Source organism: Mauremys mutica, chromosome 4 (genome assembly GCF_020497125.1).
Source record: "Mauremys mutica isolate MM-2020 ecotype Southern chromosome 4, ASM2049712v1, whole genome shotgun sequence".
In the NCBI taxonomy this organism is placed as follows: domain Eukaryota; kingdom Metazoa; phylum Chordata; order Testudines; family Geoemydidae; genus Mauremys; species Mauremys mutica.
In genome coordinates this window covers 94,541,178-94,557,051 of record NC_059075.1, presented here as the reverse complement: position 1 = coordinate 94,557,051, position 15,874 = coordinate 94,541,178, and the positions used below count along the sequence as shown (strand labels likewise).

General features: G+C 42.4%; 1 protein-coding gene across 2 annotated transcripts in view; it reads right to left on the bottom strand.

Annotated features, from left to right (window-relative positions):
- The window catches only part of PPFIBP2 (PPFIA binding protein 2), a 202,817-nt gene that overhangs the window by 172,963 nt on the left and 13,980 nt on the right, over window positions 1-15,874 (bottom strand). The window lies entirely within an intron of this gene.

Genomic DNA, 15,874 nt, shown 5'->3' with positions numbered 1-15,874 from the left:
TGTCTTCGAAACAAAAAAAAATAAAATAAAAATAAAAGGAGTGTTCTTAACTTGAGTTAAAGTCCTAGTAAAGTTAAGGCAATTGTAGTTTTCACATGAGTTAACGGGTTGACTTAAAGCTGGCTTTAAATAAATATTATATTTTTAAAATGAACACTAAGATATCTTTTTGACTTTGTAAAGGTTTAATGATTTAATTAACATTTTTCTCCTTGAAGTCTTTGTGAAGCCATTTGTAAGTAACTGGATACATCATCAGGCTTATTTAAAGACGATGCCCCCTGCTCCTGGGAACACACACAGAATTAATGTTGATTGGAGCTGACAATATGGAGTGGTTTTGTGTTAAGATTTGTTACTGTAAGCCTCAGTAGCTAGCTATTATGAAAGTTTCCAGAAGATACATCTGTGAACACGGAAGAGAGGAATTTCAGATATACAGCAAGCATCTTTCTAGAAACAGCAAGATCCTACAGGCGAATCCTTACTTGGACTAAAAACAGATTAAATCTGGAATCAGGAGGGCATTATTAAAATCACTGGACCTGATATTACACTGGATTTCTGAATGATGTCTTCTCTAGATGGAGCATTTTGTTTTATTATTGATAAACTGAGGTTTGCAGTATTGATCCCTGTCTATAGATTCAAGTTCAGTTATTGTCAGTCTGCTCCAGTGCACAGTAGCAAAGTCCCAGACAAGTCCAGCACAATTTGAACATATTGCACTTACAGAAAAATCAAAGCTGGGAGTCTTTGCTTACATAACTGTATCTATTTCACTGAAAACAATTAGACATACTGTCACTTGTTGCGGATGATCTTAAAAGGAGAATTTCAAGGAGTTTAAACTGTTTCAGATTTGAAGGTCAGGTTTAAGCCTTGTTTACAAATGAAAGCTGACTGATTTGCTCAATCGGAATACATTTAAGCTTAATTGATACCAGGCACTCAACAGATCTAAGAGTGTCCATGCAACAGGGGTGCACTTGTTTAAATAAAATCAGTTTCTAAATTAAATTAAGTTGGTACAAGTTTTTGTTTTTAGACAAAGCCTGTCTACACTACAAAGTTAAGTCGATGTAAGGCAGCTTATGTCAACCTAACTATGGAGGTGTACATGCTACAATGCCCCATCTGACGCTGTAACTTGCCTGCTACACCGACCTGATAAAAATCATCTTGATGAGAGGCATAGTGCTTAGAGCAGGGGTTCTCAAGCTAGGCGTCGGGACCCCTCAGGGGGTTATGAGGTTATTACATGGGGGGTCACGAGCTGTCAGCCTCCACCCCAAGCCCCGCTTTACATCCAGCATTTATAATGGTGTTAAATATATTTTAAAAAGTGTTTTTAATTTATAAGGGGGGGGGGTCGCACTCAGAGGCTTGCTATTTGAAAGAGGTCACCAGAACAAAAATTTGAGAACCACTGGCTTAGAGCAACATAGTCAGAGCGATACAGTCTGAGTTTAGACACTCAGTTGCTTATATCACCCTAAATGGCCTCCAGGAGGTATCCCACAATGCCCACCTTGACAGCTCTGGTCACTGGTTTGAATTCTGCCAAGGATGCTAGAACAATTTTTATAGTGGGAGTGCTGAGAGCCATTTAACCAAACTGTAAACCTGGGAAACCACTTCAAGCCAGGGGGTGCAGAAGCACCCCTAGTTCCAGCACCTATGAATTCCACTGTCCTGCATCCAGGTACAAAGGCATGCGCCCCTCCCCTTTTAAAGCCCCAGGAAGTTTTGAAATTGCTCTGTTTGCTCTGCGTGGACAGTTCACATCACATCTTCCCAGCTGACCATGCTGGCTTCCTAGCAAACATGCTCCTTCATGGAGTACACTGAAGGTGATGGATCCCCTAGGTCTGTGGGGACAGAAGGCTGTACAGGAACAGCTCTGTTCCAGCCGCAGGTACTTTGATATCCATGGCCAAATCGCTCGAGGCATGATAGGGACATGCAGTGGTGCCAGGCAAAAAATCAAGGGGCAGAGGCAAGTGTATCAGAAAGCAAGGGAGGCAAATAGTTGCTCTGGTGCAGAGCTGCAGACATGCTGCTTCTACAAAGAGCTGTACGCCATCCTGGGCAGCAACGTCACCTCCACCGCCAAAAGCCCCATGGACACTTTGGGGAGGCTGGAGACAGTGGCCACCAGAGTGAACCTCAAGGATGATGTGCTGGACAAGGAAGTGGAGGCTAAGGAGGATGGGGGATAGGCGACAGGGAGATCTGGTGGCTTGGCAAACCAGAACCTCTTTTTGACTTCGGAGCAGTCTAGCCAGTCCTAGCCGTCCAGCTCCAGCAAGCTGAATGCAGGGAAGGGATCCTCTGGTAAGTACTCATTCTGCTTCAATAGTGCAGGGACACATCTGGTCATGTGCTGCTTTGTTAATCATGCTAGAACAGGTACTGAAATAACCAACACAGGTACAGTTTGGATCTGCTTCTCATTCCCCTGGACAGCCATGCAGATGGGGCCCTGCAGAAAAGTTTGTTTATGCACATTAGGATATTCCGTGAATCCTCCATAGACATCTCTAGGAAGCTTTCCTGGAGGTAATCTGCAATTCTCTGCCAAAAGTTTTTGGGAGGACTGCCTTGTTTCTTCCCTTGTGGTAGGAAACTTTGCCACACCACTCAGCAATTACTTCAGCAGGCACTACGGCAGCACACAGGCTAGAAGCATACGGACCTGGTCCCCAGCCACATGCATTCAGGAGCTGACTCTTGCAGCCTCAGTTACCCTCAAGAGTGAGATATCAGCTGCAATTACCCCCGCCTGTGGAAAACGGTGTCAGTATTCAAAACAGTAGCCCTATGCTCTTGTACTGATACTCCAGTGGTCTCCCCACCTTGTCCCAACTTGTCCCTTCTCCCCTAGGCCAAACTCACCATGGCTGAGGCTACCATCATGATGTATGGCTGCCAAGGGAAAGTGAGAAAGTTGCACTTGTAACTTGTTTGGATCATTCACAATAGGACATCTGTCTATTCATCAGATAAAAAGAAACAAGAGGACACAGGAAGACATGTTCCGGGAGGTGCTGCAATCCCTCTGGTGCTTCGGACTGTGAGCAGAGAGCATGGAGAGAGAGGCAACTAATGCAAAATTGCAGATGGCTAGTCAGGATAGGAAACGGGCAAAAATAGATGGTAACACTGCTCAGGGAGCAAACAGACATGTTGCGGTCCCTGACTGAACGTTAGGCTGAAAACATCTGTACTCACCTACCCCTGCGGCCTATACTGAACTGCCTTCCAGGACCTCCCCACATTCTCCCCCCACACATTCCTCGTGTCTTCTAGACCACAGCAGTACCCCCAGGTACTCCACTCCAAGGGAGATTTTTCATAATCAGAGCAGGACATACACCCAAATGTGCCTGGGATTTTACTGTTCTTTCCCCTTTGAAGATACTTTCCCCTGTAGATATGAAGCTTACGTTACTATGACATAGATACGTTTGCATGGCTGTGGAATAAAACTGTACTTATGGAAAGTGAATGAATCTTTTAGTCTCCACATATGATGATTGCTGCTAAAATTCAGAGATAGTACAAATAGGTGCATTTGCACGGTTATATTAGCGCACACATAACGAATCACTACAAAGTTCATACCATGGTGTAAAAAAAAAAAGACAATGCCTGGCTCAACACATTACAGCAACTGCGGCTCATTGCTAAAATGCTCCCTCAAAGCCTCCCTGGTCCGAATAATTCCCCGTTGAGCCCCTCTTACAGCCCAGGTATCTGGCTGCTCAAAAGCAGCCGATCCACATCAACGTATCCCACTTCCCTCCCCGGAGGAAACTTCTCCCCCTTGGCTTCACACATGTTATGAAGCGCACAGCAAGCACGGATGACCATGAGGATATTTTTCTTGCGGAGGTCTAACCTGCCAAGGAAACAGCACCAGCACCCCTTTAAGCAGACAAGGGCACATTCAACAGACATTCTGCACCTACTGAGCCTGTTCAACTGCTCCTTGCTACTGTCAAGGTGGCTGGGTGTAAGGCTTCACAAGCCATAGGATCAAGGGGTAGGCTGGGTCTCCCATTGGCATTTCCACATCCCCATTGGTAATCCTCTGTTCCCTGCTTGCAGCTTTTTGTACAGACCAGTGTTCCTAAAGATGCGTGCATCATGCACCTTTCCTGACCAGCCTGCATTGATGTCGGTGAAACGACCTTGGTGGTCCACCAGCACAAGCAATACCATAGAAAAGTAGCCCTTTCAGTTGATGTACTTTGTCGCCAAAATGGGGATATGCATGTCATCTATTGCCCCACTGCAGATTGGGAATCCCATTGCTGCAAAGCTATCCACTCTTTCATGCACATTGCCTAGAAACACAGTCTTTCGTAGCAGGAGGCGATTAATGGCCCTGCACACTTGCATCACTGCAATCCCCCCCCCCCAGTGGATTTCCTCGCTCCAAACTGATTTGCACCTGGCGTTGCCAGCTTCCACAACAGTGATTGCCACTTGCTTCTCCACCACTACAGCAGCTCTCATTTTGGTGTCCCTGCACCGGAGGGCTGTGAGAAGCTCTGCACACAATTTCAGGAAGGTGGCTCTGTGCATCTGAAAGTTTTGCAGCTACTGCTCAACATCCCATATCTGCAAAAATGGTGCAATCCCACCACTCAGTGTTTGTTTCTCATGCTCAAGACCAATGATCCACCATGTGCAGCTGCTCTATGAATGTCCACAGCAATGTTGAGTTTTTTCTGTCCATGGCACACAGCAGGGCAGACACCATGACATCATCATCAGAATCACAGCTCATGAAATATTACAGGATGAGGTGCATTGTGTTCAGAACACTCATCACAATACTGGAGAGCAGTGCAAGATCCAAGGTTTCAGAGAGAGATGGCAGGTATGCAGTTTACAGGGGCTGTTGAAAAGGGGCACAAAATGTATTAGGAAGCCCCTGGAATGATGGAACGGAGAAAAGTGCCTCTTGGGATGCTGGGCTGTCATGAGGCATTGCAAACCTTTCCCAGAACATGCTGTGGAAGATGGTGGCAAACTGCCCAGTAGGATAGCTATCCGCAGTGGAGAGCTCTCTGTGTCGATGAGAGAGCTGCTACTGTGGGCGCACTCGGCCAACATAAGGAGCGTAGTGTGGACATGCAACAGCAATGTAATTACAGCAGTGGCTGCTGTACGTTGACAGAACTTAAACCGACTTAACTTTATAGTGTAGACATCACCTAAGCATACGCAACAATATATAGGACACAGTGCCCCTATGAGGTGGGCCACAAGGAAACAGCCAACCTACCAAGTCAAATCAGAATGGAAAAAAATTATGAAAATTTATCTGCATATTCTTATTTCTTTTCTCTCTTTTGTCTGCAAGATACCTTAATTCAGTCGGCAACTACATCACTTCCATTGGCAGTGAACCATACCTAAAAGTTTAGTGCCAGATTCTGCTTTCCTTACTCACAGTGAGTAGTACCTTCCTCCTTTCATAATTCTATTGGCAGAATCTGGACCACAGGTAAAACTGTACCTCTAATGTTCATTTTACCACAGCTAATTTCTAAACCAAACACTTAGAACTCACATCAAATTGAGTTTCTTTAGCTGGATGAGGAACAAAGTTTAGCAATTACAGGAAGAAAGCTTTGCATAAGGAAAGCAGAACTACAAGTGAAGCACGGATAGGTATGTGACATTCAAAAGCAGCACTGTGCCTTTTTAAACTTTGCATAGGGAGAAACTGGTAACCTTTCCCAGCTCCAGGAGTGGTGAGAAAGTTTGGCATTCCCCTCATTATTTTCCAGTAAACTGATAGAAGTCTGAATACTGAAATGGCTAGAGACTGATTAATAGCTCAATTACTCACCCATTGAAGTCAGTAGCAGATTTTCAACTGACTTCAGTGGTAACAGGCGGCAGCTCTTAATGGGTATGTGATGAGATGCCTGGGATCCCTAATGGTGTCTCTCATGAAGAAGCTGTATTTGTACATGGGGAAACGTTGTTTATCTAGAAAAGAGATCTTATCATCGTCAGTCATACAGAGAACTCACTGTAGTGCTCAGCTTGGCTATTTAATACCTGACTAAAATATTATTTGTTCCTCTCCCCCTTTTGCCCCGACAGCTGAAGTAAAACTAGATGCATAGCTACTTGAAGTTTGCTTGAGTACTTAGTGCAATCTTTTTATGGGTCTACAAAAGAATGTAAGTGCCCAGCATGCTGCAAACAGTCAGTCTGATACATTTGGTGTCATGTGATAATGAGAGAAATTAGAAAGCTTTTGTTATATATAGCACCTTTTATCATAAGAATGCCTTCCATGCCTGAAGTTCTTACTAACCACAAAGCAGACCATGCTATGTCCATCATCCATTGAGGGGGAGGGGAACTTTTACACATTTCTATGCAAGTGTAAACTGTTACCAAATTAACATATATACTTACAAGGAACAAAATTCTCTAAGCAGTTTAGCAGATAATAGTTATACACCTAAAGATTTATTTCACTACATAACATTAGAATGTTTAAAATGCGTTTAAAAAAAAACATAACTAAGATACCTTCATTTTAAAATATAAATTTTCAAAACTTTCTGGAAAAACCATTCAAAAGTGAACTGTATTGATCAGTCACCTGAAATATGAATGAATTTCCTTTTCTTTATGCCACACTAGATAGAAACTTTGTCACATTAGATAAGACAAAAGCAAGTTACAACAAAGCTACTGAACTATACAGCATGCCATTTTCTGTCACATTATTGGAAGTTTCTGGGCACACTAATGGCACTTGGGAAAGACTGAAGCCTTGTCTACACTACAAATGCTTTGCCGGTGTAGCTATACTGGCAGAGCCCCCAAGTGTAGACACAGCTTTGGCTGACAGAAGGACCTTTTCTCTTGGTGTAGTAACACCGCTTCCCCAAATGATAAATTAGTTATGCCCAGGGGCGGCTGTATGTATTTTGCCACCCCAAGCACGGCAGTCAGGTGGCTTTCGGCGGCATGCTTGCAGGAGGTCCATCGGTCCCGCGCCCCCGCTGCTGAATTACCGCCGAAACCGGCGGACCTCCCTCCCACAGGCATGCCACCGAATGCAGCCTGACTGCCACCCTCACAGCGACCGGCAAGCCGCCCCCTGTGGCTTGCTGCCGCAGGTGAGGGGGATGTGGGTTTCTCACACTGGTCACTGACAGAGCTATGCTGACAAAACTTTGTAGTGTAGACCAAACCTTACTTGTTTTAGGTTATTGTGGTATGTACTTTGGGGCTCCTGAAAAACCGTGAATAATAGAACATTAGAAAAAATTACTTACAAGTGTTCAACCAAGATATTAAATTAACTAATGAATTTAGCTTAATATCAGGGCCACCTGCCAATCCCAAAACAGAATGTGATGATGACACACTAAATCTAACTAATACTCTGGTACCTTTGTACAGAAAAAATTAACTTTGACCATGCACCCTAGACTTTCCACAAAGTGGGACATGGTCCTGTGTAGCTGATTATTTACAGAATTCTGCTAATGCCATTTACAAACTTATATTATTCAAATTACAGTTGGACTTAAAATATGCTAGGGGCTGTACAGACAAAAGGAAGACAGTTTCTTCCCCCCAAAAGCTTAAAAGGTAAAAGGATAAAACATACAAGCCATATGTTCAGGTGGATAATCAGTATGTCTTGAAGTTGTTTTGGAAGGGGTCGGGATGAGCGGGGCGTTGGTTATATAAATTAATCCCCAATTATCCTTTCTACCCAGCCATTATTGGATAGCTAATTTCTTGTAGGTGTCAGTAGAAATTGGTCCCGGGGAGGGATATGAATGTGGAGAGAGCAACATTGCAGATCAGCTCAGGAAGGGTGTTCCATGCATAAAGCGTGGTGTAGAACACAACATAGCAATGGTTGTGTGAGAAGTGAACAATGGGGCCCCAGACCATTACTGGCAGAGCAGAGGAGGTGACATGATAACAGACCCTCTGCAGAAATGATAAAAGGCTGTACCTATTATCATCTAGGAGGTACAGTATTAAGTCTGAGAGCTAGAAGTGTAATATTACCAAAATACTTAGCTCTTATGTAGCACCTTTTATCAGGTCTCAAGCCACTTTACAAAAGAGGATGACTATCACAATACCCATTTTAAGTATGGAGAAAACTAAGGCATAGAGGTGAATTGCCCAAGGTCACACAACTTGTCGGTGGCAGAACTAGGAATACAGGCCAGATCTTCTGACTCCTACTTGTGTCCTGCTCACTAAAGTGCACTGCCTCAAATACAGCTGTTTTACAAAATATAAACATAATGAACCGGGTTCACCCCATATGACATCTGCTAGAGGAGCAGAGTAAGAAGAGTTGAGAGAGAGAGAGAGAGAGAGAGCACGCGTGTGTGTGTGTGTGTGAGAGAGAGAGAAAGAGAGCCTGTCCATACATTAGTGAAAAATTATAAAAAATAAATAGATTCTGTGTGATGATGGGGACTAAATACTCAAACTAGTTTGGTGTATGGGTCACTAAAACTTCTGTGGACAGCTCAGCCATTTTGTCTTAAGGGTTCGTGAGCAAATCTAATGTAAAATGCCCAGAAAAGTTTTTTGAAGGGCTATGTACATCAGAGTGTTTGATATCATGAATAAAAGCTATCTGAACAGTTTTCAGATTGTGAAAGCTGGATCTAGAGACAGTCACATTTCTGTACTCTTTTTGCCCTTTTTATTTTTATCTCCACATCCTGAGTCTAGACTGCTGCCAGCATACTGGGTTATTACTATGAGTAATTCCCTTTATTCCCATTTGATTTAAAAACTCTTATTAGTGATAATGTGCACTGAGGGAGTATATATTATTATTTGAATTCATATTTTATTATGCATGTATAGTTTGTGAAAGTCTTTATGTTCATGCTCAAGTTGTCAGCCTTGTTTCTAAATAAATATTTTAATTGGCTATGGCTATGGCAATTCTTTCTGCTGCACAAACAGAAATCCATTCTCTCTATACAACAGATTATGAAGAAGTAACTGATGTCTATGATTAATATTTTGTTTAATTCTCATTTAGCCTCTAGTTCAACTATTTCTTGAAAACTTAATTACAAAGGGAGGAAACTCCCCTCTCACATTTACAGACCAAAATCAAAACAAAAACTAACTCTCTAGATCTCTCTAGAAGAATTACCTTCAAAAAAGATTTACTTGTCATAGGTGTTTATAAAACATGGGGCCAAATCATGAGCCCAGGTGATCCCAAAGCAAAGAACCGTTGTAATGCTGACAGACCCCGGTTGTCAGCGGACGGACGTGAACCTGGGACCTCTGAAACTTAGTGTACGAGCCTCAGTCTTCTGCAGGGGTAATCAATTATTTTTTGTCAAGGTCCAAATTTCTTGGTCAAGATATTGTGAAGGTTCATACTCCAGAGAAAATACAAAAATAAAATAATAATAATAAGTAAATATAAAGATATTGCAGCCCATTTTAAAGCATCTGGCCATCCGGATTTGGCCCACGGTCCGCCTATTGATTATCACTGATCTACTGCATGAGCTAAAAGCCACATGGCTCTTAGCCAAGGCTGCAGCAGACTCATTAATCTCTAGCTGGTCTAGATACCACTAAAAGGGAACAGACCACCACATCAAGCAGGCATGGGTTACACTTTCAAGGCCTTTAACCTATCTGAGTTCTATAGCTGTGAAAATGTGCACAATTCCTGAGAGGGAGAACCCCAAATTTTCAATCCTTATACTGCTGCTCTCCATCATCACAGCCTCAGTGGAGGGAATGGATGGGGAAAGGTCAGGATACTCAAAAGGGAAGTAGTTCATATGCATGGAATTTTTCCCCCCCATTCTCCCAATGATTCCCTTATGAAGTCATCCTGTCTGTGGTTCAGAGAGACATAGGCTATGGCTATACTTGCACTTCAAAGCGCTGCCGCGGCAGCGCTTTGAAGCGCTAAGTGTAGTCAAAGCGCCAGCGCTGGGAGAGAGCTCTCCCAGCGCTGTCCGTACTCCACCTCCCTGTGGGGAATAACGTACAGCGCTGGGAGCCGCGCTTCCAGCGCTGGGGCTTTGACCACACTGGCACTTTGCAGCGCTGCAATTTGCAGCGCTGGAGAGAGTGTGTTTTCACACCCTGCTGCAGCGCTGCAAATTTGAAAGTGTAGCCATGGCCATAATCTGCCTCTCCCTGTGCCAGCAGGTGTGACTCTAACTTGCACTCTCATCAGGGCTGGGATCATATCTTCTTTTCTATCTGCAAAACACCATGCACGTGCAGACCTTCCACCACTGTTTTAATACTAATGCAGCTCCAGGGGTGAACGTGACACTATACACCAGATGCCAGCATTTTTAGCTGCAAGATAACTAGAGCTGTTCTGACCAGTGTCAGGCAACATTAGTAAAAACCTCAGCAGTCATTCTACACTAGTGCTCCCAGGGTTGCTAGCACTGGGAAAACAGCAATGGGAGCCCTATGTCTCTGTATAGTAATGACCCGAGAACTCTTGTCCAAAGAGATGTCAGAATGGTCAAAAACTCACAGGTGCATCATAATAGTGAGAAATAAAGTATTTGATGTCAAATACTATTTTGCCTCTAACTTGAAAAGGCCAAACTAATGTAAAATATTTTTTTGTTAAAAGTAATAGGTAATAATTGGAGATATACCAATCTCCTAGAACTGGAAGGGACCTTGAAAGGTCATTGAGTCCAGCCCCCTGCCTTCACTAGCAGGACCAATTTTTGCCCCAGATCCCTAAGTGGTCTCCTCAAGAATTGAACTCACAACCCTGGGTTTAGCAGGCCAATGCTCAAACCACTGAGCTATCCCTCCCCCCCATAAATAAACTTCAGGCCTGAATACCTATATTCTACTTCCAGCCCCACCCAAAGTTCTGCAGCCAAATTTAAAAAAAACAACAAAAAAACTGAAAAATTAGTTGTTAATGTACATGCTAGCAGAATATAAAGTACACAGCCACTGTTACAAAATTAGTAGAACTTTATCAGCTCTGCAGCAAATGGATTTAAAAAAAACCTGCATTAACAGACAAGATAAATAAAGCAGAGCTTTCATATTACTTTAAGTTGGCTGAATAATGTCATTACAGGATGGATAGAAACCCTGCAGCACAGAGCTGTGGCACAGAATGACACCAGAGGGGGTACTCAAGAGTTAGTAGAACAGGATTTATTATATCCTATGGAGCATTTGCAGATTTGACCCAGTGGAGATTTTCAGCAACATATGAAAATTTCCTAGTGGTGCTTGGTCCTACTGCAAATAAAGTCATGTCGTTTCACAGAGAAACAACATTATCTCAATATTAACAATAAAAATACACTCACTGATTATCCTCTGTACCTACAGGATTTAGTTAGCAAGAGAAAGCAAAAATAAAACATGATTCTTTGTTAGTGAGCACGCAAAACCAATTAATCCTCAACAGCTACCAGTTGGCTTCTCTTTCTAAGATGTTGCTCAGCTTTCTCACAACGTTCTTGTTCCTGTGGCAAACTTACAAATCCTAAAAGTTTAAGTAATTTTGAAATAGGGGGACTGATCAATTTTTCAGACCACAGACTTGTTTGATGAAGAGTAAAAAGAAAACACCTTTGAACACAGAGAAAACTTTAAAGAACTGCTCTCATTTCTTCCTACTCTCCCATCTCATAGAGCAAGAGGGAAAGTAGTGAGACATGAGATCAGTGATGATTTGGGTGCATTGGGGAGGAGGAATTTGAATTTGAAGCAGTAAGAGACTGAAACCAATGAAAAATTTGTGGAGGGAGTGATATGGTTGGAGTAGCAGTATTTTGGGTAGGCTGCTGGAGACAAAGGTATGGGGAGGTCAAGGTGGAAAGAGAGTAACCAAAGTGAAAGATGAACAAGATGTAGGTAATAGCGGAGATTATGAGGAAAAGGTGGATTTTGGAAGAAGCCAGATGACTTAACAGCAAAACCAAACCAAACCCAAACTAGATAGGAATGAGAAAGGAGAGAGAAGATGCTACTGCTGCTGAGGTTGAGAGACTGGGAAACAGAAAGGGAGAGTGAAGTTGTCAGTGAAGAGAGAGAGAGTTAAGTGGAAAAAAAATTATGTTTTGAAGAAACTGGGCCAAAGTCTACTCTCATACTAGTGTCAATCAAGAATGACTTAGCTTTCAGCTGAGTTATAAAAGGTATGAAGTTACCCCTGGTTCACAGTAATAGTGCAGAAGAGACATTTTGCTCAATGAGTGTGAAATGACATCAGGAACACCAAGTAGAGATATTAAAAAGAGTTTTATTAATCCTGAAAAAAATGAAACAAAAAATCTGTTAGGTGTGTGACAGAAAAAACAAACTCCCCACCTAGAATTACGCTATTTCCAGAGACCTCTGTTGCCAAGGAGGAAGGTCTTGACTTGCCCAATTGGGGGGGAAAAAAGTACCATATATTTTATTGGATTAATTTAAATGCCCCAATATTTGCCTTATAAGAAATGGTTGTCTGCAGTGTACATGCCTATATTTGCATAAGTATCCACTAAATTTTGGTGCTTCAATTTTTAGACACAAGGTTTGATTTTCAGAGGTGCTGAGCACCTGCACGTCCTAGTGACCTAAGCTGGCATTTTGGTGCTCAGCCCCTCTGGAAAAAAAAAATCAGGCCATAAGTATTCCAAGTTGGGCCTCAAGAACCGGAGAATCCAAAATATATGTCTGAGCATATGGACTTTCTCTGGTCTTTAAATGTTTTTTGCAAAATTGCTTCATTTTAAATACAAGAACAACAATTTTAAATAAATGCAAGCTTGATACTTCACAACCCTTCACTGTGCAAGTAGTTCACACTCTTGTGAATTAACCACAATGTAATCTACCAACTAAAACAGAATAAACTGACATCGTCCAAACAAAAGCAGGGAATATAGCCACAAAGCAAACTGAAAAACAACTCAGTTTTCACAACAGTTCATTATTTCTTAGGCTGGATTACAACTACAGGAACTCCTCACTTAACGTTGTAGTTATGTTCTTGAAAAATGTGACTTTAAGCGAAACGATGTTAAGCGAATCCAATTTCCCCATAAGAATGAATGTAAATGAGGGGTTAGGTTCCAGAGAAATTTTTTCACCAGACAAGACACACACACACAAAATATACGTTTTAAACAAACAATTTAATACTGGTACACAGTGATGATGATTGTGAAGCTTGGTTGAGGTGGAGGAGTCAGAGGGTGGGATATTTCCCAGGGAATGCCTTACTGCTAAATGAACTAGCAATTGACTGAGCCCTCAAGGGTTAACTCTCACAACACTCTACAAGGCAGCAGGAAAAGAGGGAGGGCAGACAGAGAGACACACACACACACCCTGTGTGTGAGAGAAAAAATGCGCATTTTCCCTTTAAGTAGCAGACCCCAGGCTTAAGTACACTGCAAAATCAGCTTGCTGAGACCTAAGACCCGCAGCTACTACCTAGAAGCTCCCTTCCGGTCCTGTGTGCCCCCTGCTCTATGGAAGATGGGGTAAGCGGGGTACAGGAGCAGGGGGGAGGGGGAGACACCCTGACATTAGTCCCCCACTTCCCCCCTCCCCCGGTACAGCAAGCAGAAGTCTCTGGGAGCAGCTAAAAGGCAGAGGGGCAGGAGCAGTACATGGCAGTGGGGGGAAGGACAGCTGCTGCACAGGGAACTTAAGGGAGCAGGAAGCTGATAGTGGGGCTGCCGGTCCACCGTGGTTCCAACCACCCACCAGCTAGCTGCAACGGGCTGCTCTTCCTGCAAGCAGTGGACAAAACAGGCGGCTGCCAAATGACGTTAGAAGGGAGCATTGCACAACTTTAAACGAGCATGTTCCCTAACTGATCAGCAGCTTATCATCGAAACAACGTTAACCAGGACGACTTGAAGGCCATGGCTACACTTGAAAATTTGCAGCACTGCAGCAGGGTGTGAAAACACACCCTCTCCAGCGCTGCAAATTGCGGCGCTGCAAAGCGCCAGTGTGGTCAAAGCCCCAGCGCTGGGAGCCCGGCTCCCAGCGCTGTACGTTATTCCCCACAGGGAGGTGGAGTACGGACAGTGCTGGGAGAGCTCTCTCCCAGCGCTGGCGCTTTGACTACACTTAGCGCTTCAAAGCGCTGCCCCGGCAGCGCTTTGAAGTGGAAGTGTAGCCATAGCCGAAGTGAGGAGTTCCTGTACTATAAAATATAACACTTATCAGGCACAACTGCAACAAATGTAGAAGAGGTAAATGGCTATTGTAGACTTCTAATGTACTTGTCTATTAAACGCTTTTTGAGTACACTTACAAATCCTCCAAAAGATATTCATAGGCTAGAACAGATTTTCCCATATGTATTACAAAAGCTTGCTAAAGCACCATATATTTCCCTTTTCACTATGTTCTATTTTATAGCTTGTTAGATCAGTCTATGCATGTATTGTTCTTTTCAATATCAGATAAAGTTACTTTGAAAGCATTCAACTTCCTACATTAAAGAACATTTTTACTTCTCACCCAAGAGAGAAAGCCTGAAATACAGAACACTTATACAAAACTAATCATTTATAAGGGATCCAGTTTCTGAGAGACTACGTTTCAAGTTTATAGTCAATTAATCAATCACTATTACTGTTAGAATGCTTTGTGCATATACCATTGTTTGCAAAAGAGTTAAGACTTTATTCAGAGAAAATAAAATTGATCTCTCTGGGGAATACATAGTTGAAATCTTTGGAGCACAATGGAGGCGTTAATAAATATGTTCTCATATGGGAATGACGTGTCTCATTTCCACCGCAATTCTTATGAACAGAACATGCCTCAGGTCCAGTCAAACTTGTTTTCCTTCCACTCTAACCACAAATCCATGTTCACATGAATTTTATATTTTTTTCCCTAGGAATATGTATTAATGCTACATTTACACAGTAGTTCTTGTTATTACAGGAAAGTGGAAGCGAATTGGGGTATAGTGAGAGAAAGGATTATATGGAACTACATGGAACTCTCCATGACATGATCTCCAGATATTTTAAAATTTGAGCTGCATAAAAATATTTAGATTCTTTTTTAAAGAAGATGGAATATTTTTTGGTGTTAGCTAGACTCTTTCACTCAAACATTCTTTAAAAACATACCCAAAGTTGTTTTTTTACTTTACTGTTTTTAGTGAATATAAGACACTGTAACAGCCAGGGGCTTGTTAAAAATCATAACAGACACTCAAATTGTAAAGGTTGTAAAACATTACTTGCTGGGCGAGAGCCACATGGGAAAATTTACTACAATTTTGTTTAAAATTTCTCAAATCTCTTTCAATTGCACTAGATTTTGCTATTAAAAAAAGAAAAAGAAACATCATAATTTGTTTGTAATTTTGTCACCACCAGCAGGATAGCAGATTCACACATAAAAGAAAAAAAGGCTACTTTAATTAATCTAATTAAGGAAAAAATTTCACCAGGTCAGTTTTCAAGCAAAGGTGAATTTTCACCGCCCCCACGCCAAGTTTGGAAGTGGAAAATGTCCATTCTCCCAAAGCTTCACAAAAATACCACACACTCCCCCCACCCCCCCACACACACAATTTCTGGGGTTCAAAATTAACTGTTGACAAAATATTTTTCACCAATTTTATCCAGCTCCCATTATAACACAGTTAGATGGAACAATATGACAATAAACAAAATAATAATAGTTGAGAATAAACTCTCAATCTAGCCTCATAGCAAGGGCAGTACATAGTTGCACTGTCCCAGAAATAGTATTGTGATTCCAAAAATCACAATTCTCCCCCACAACCCTATTTCTCTAGTGCAGACCTTCCGCTCCACCCCAATCACTCCAGCTCAGCTGT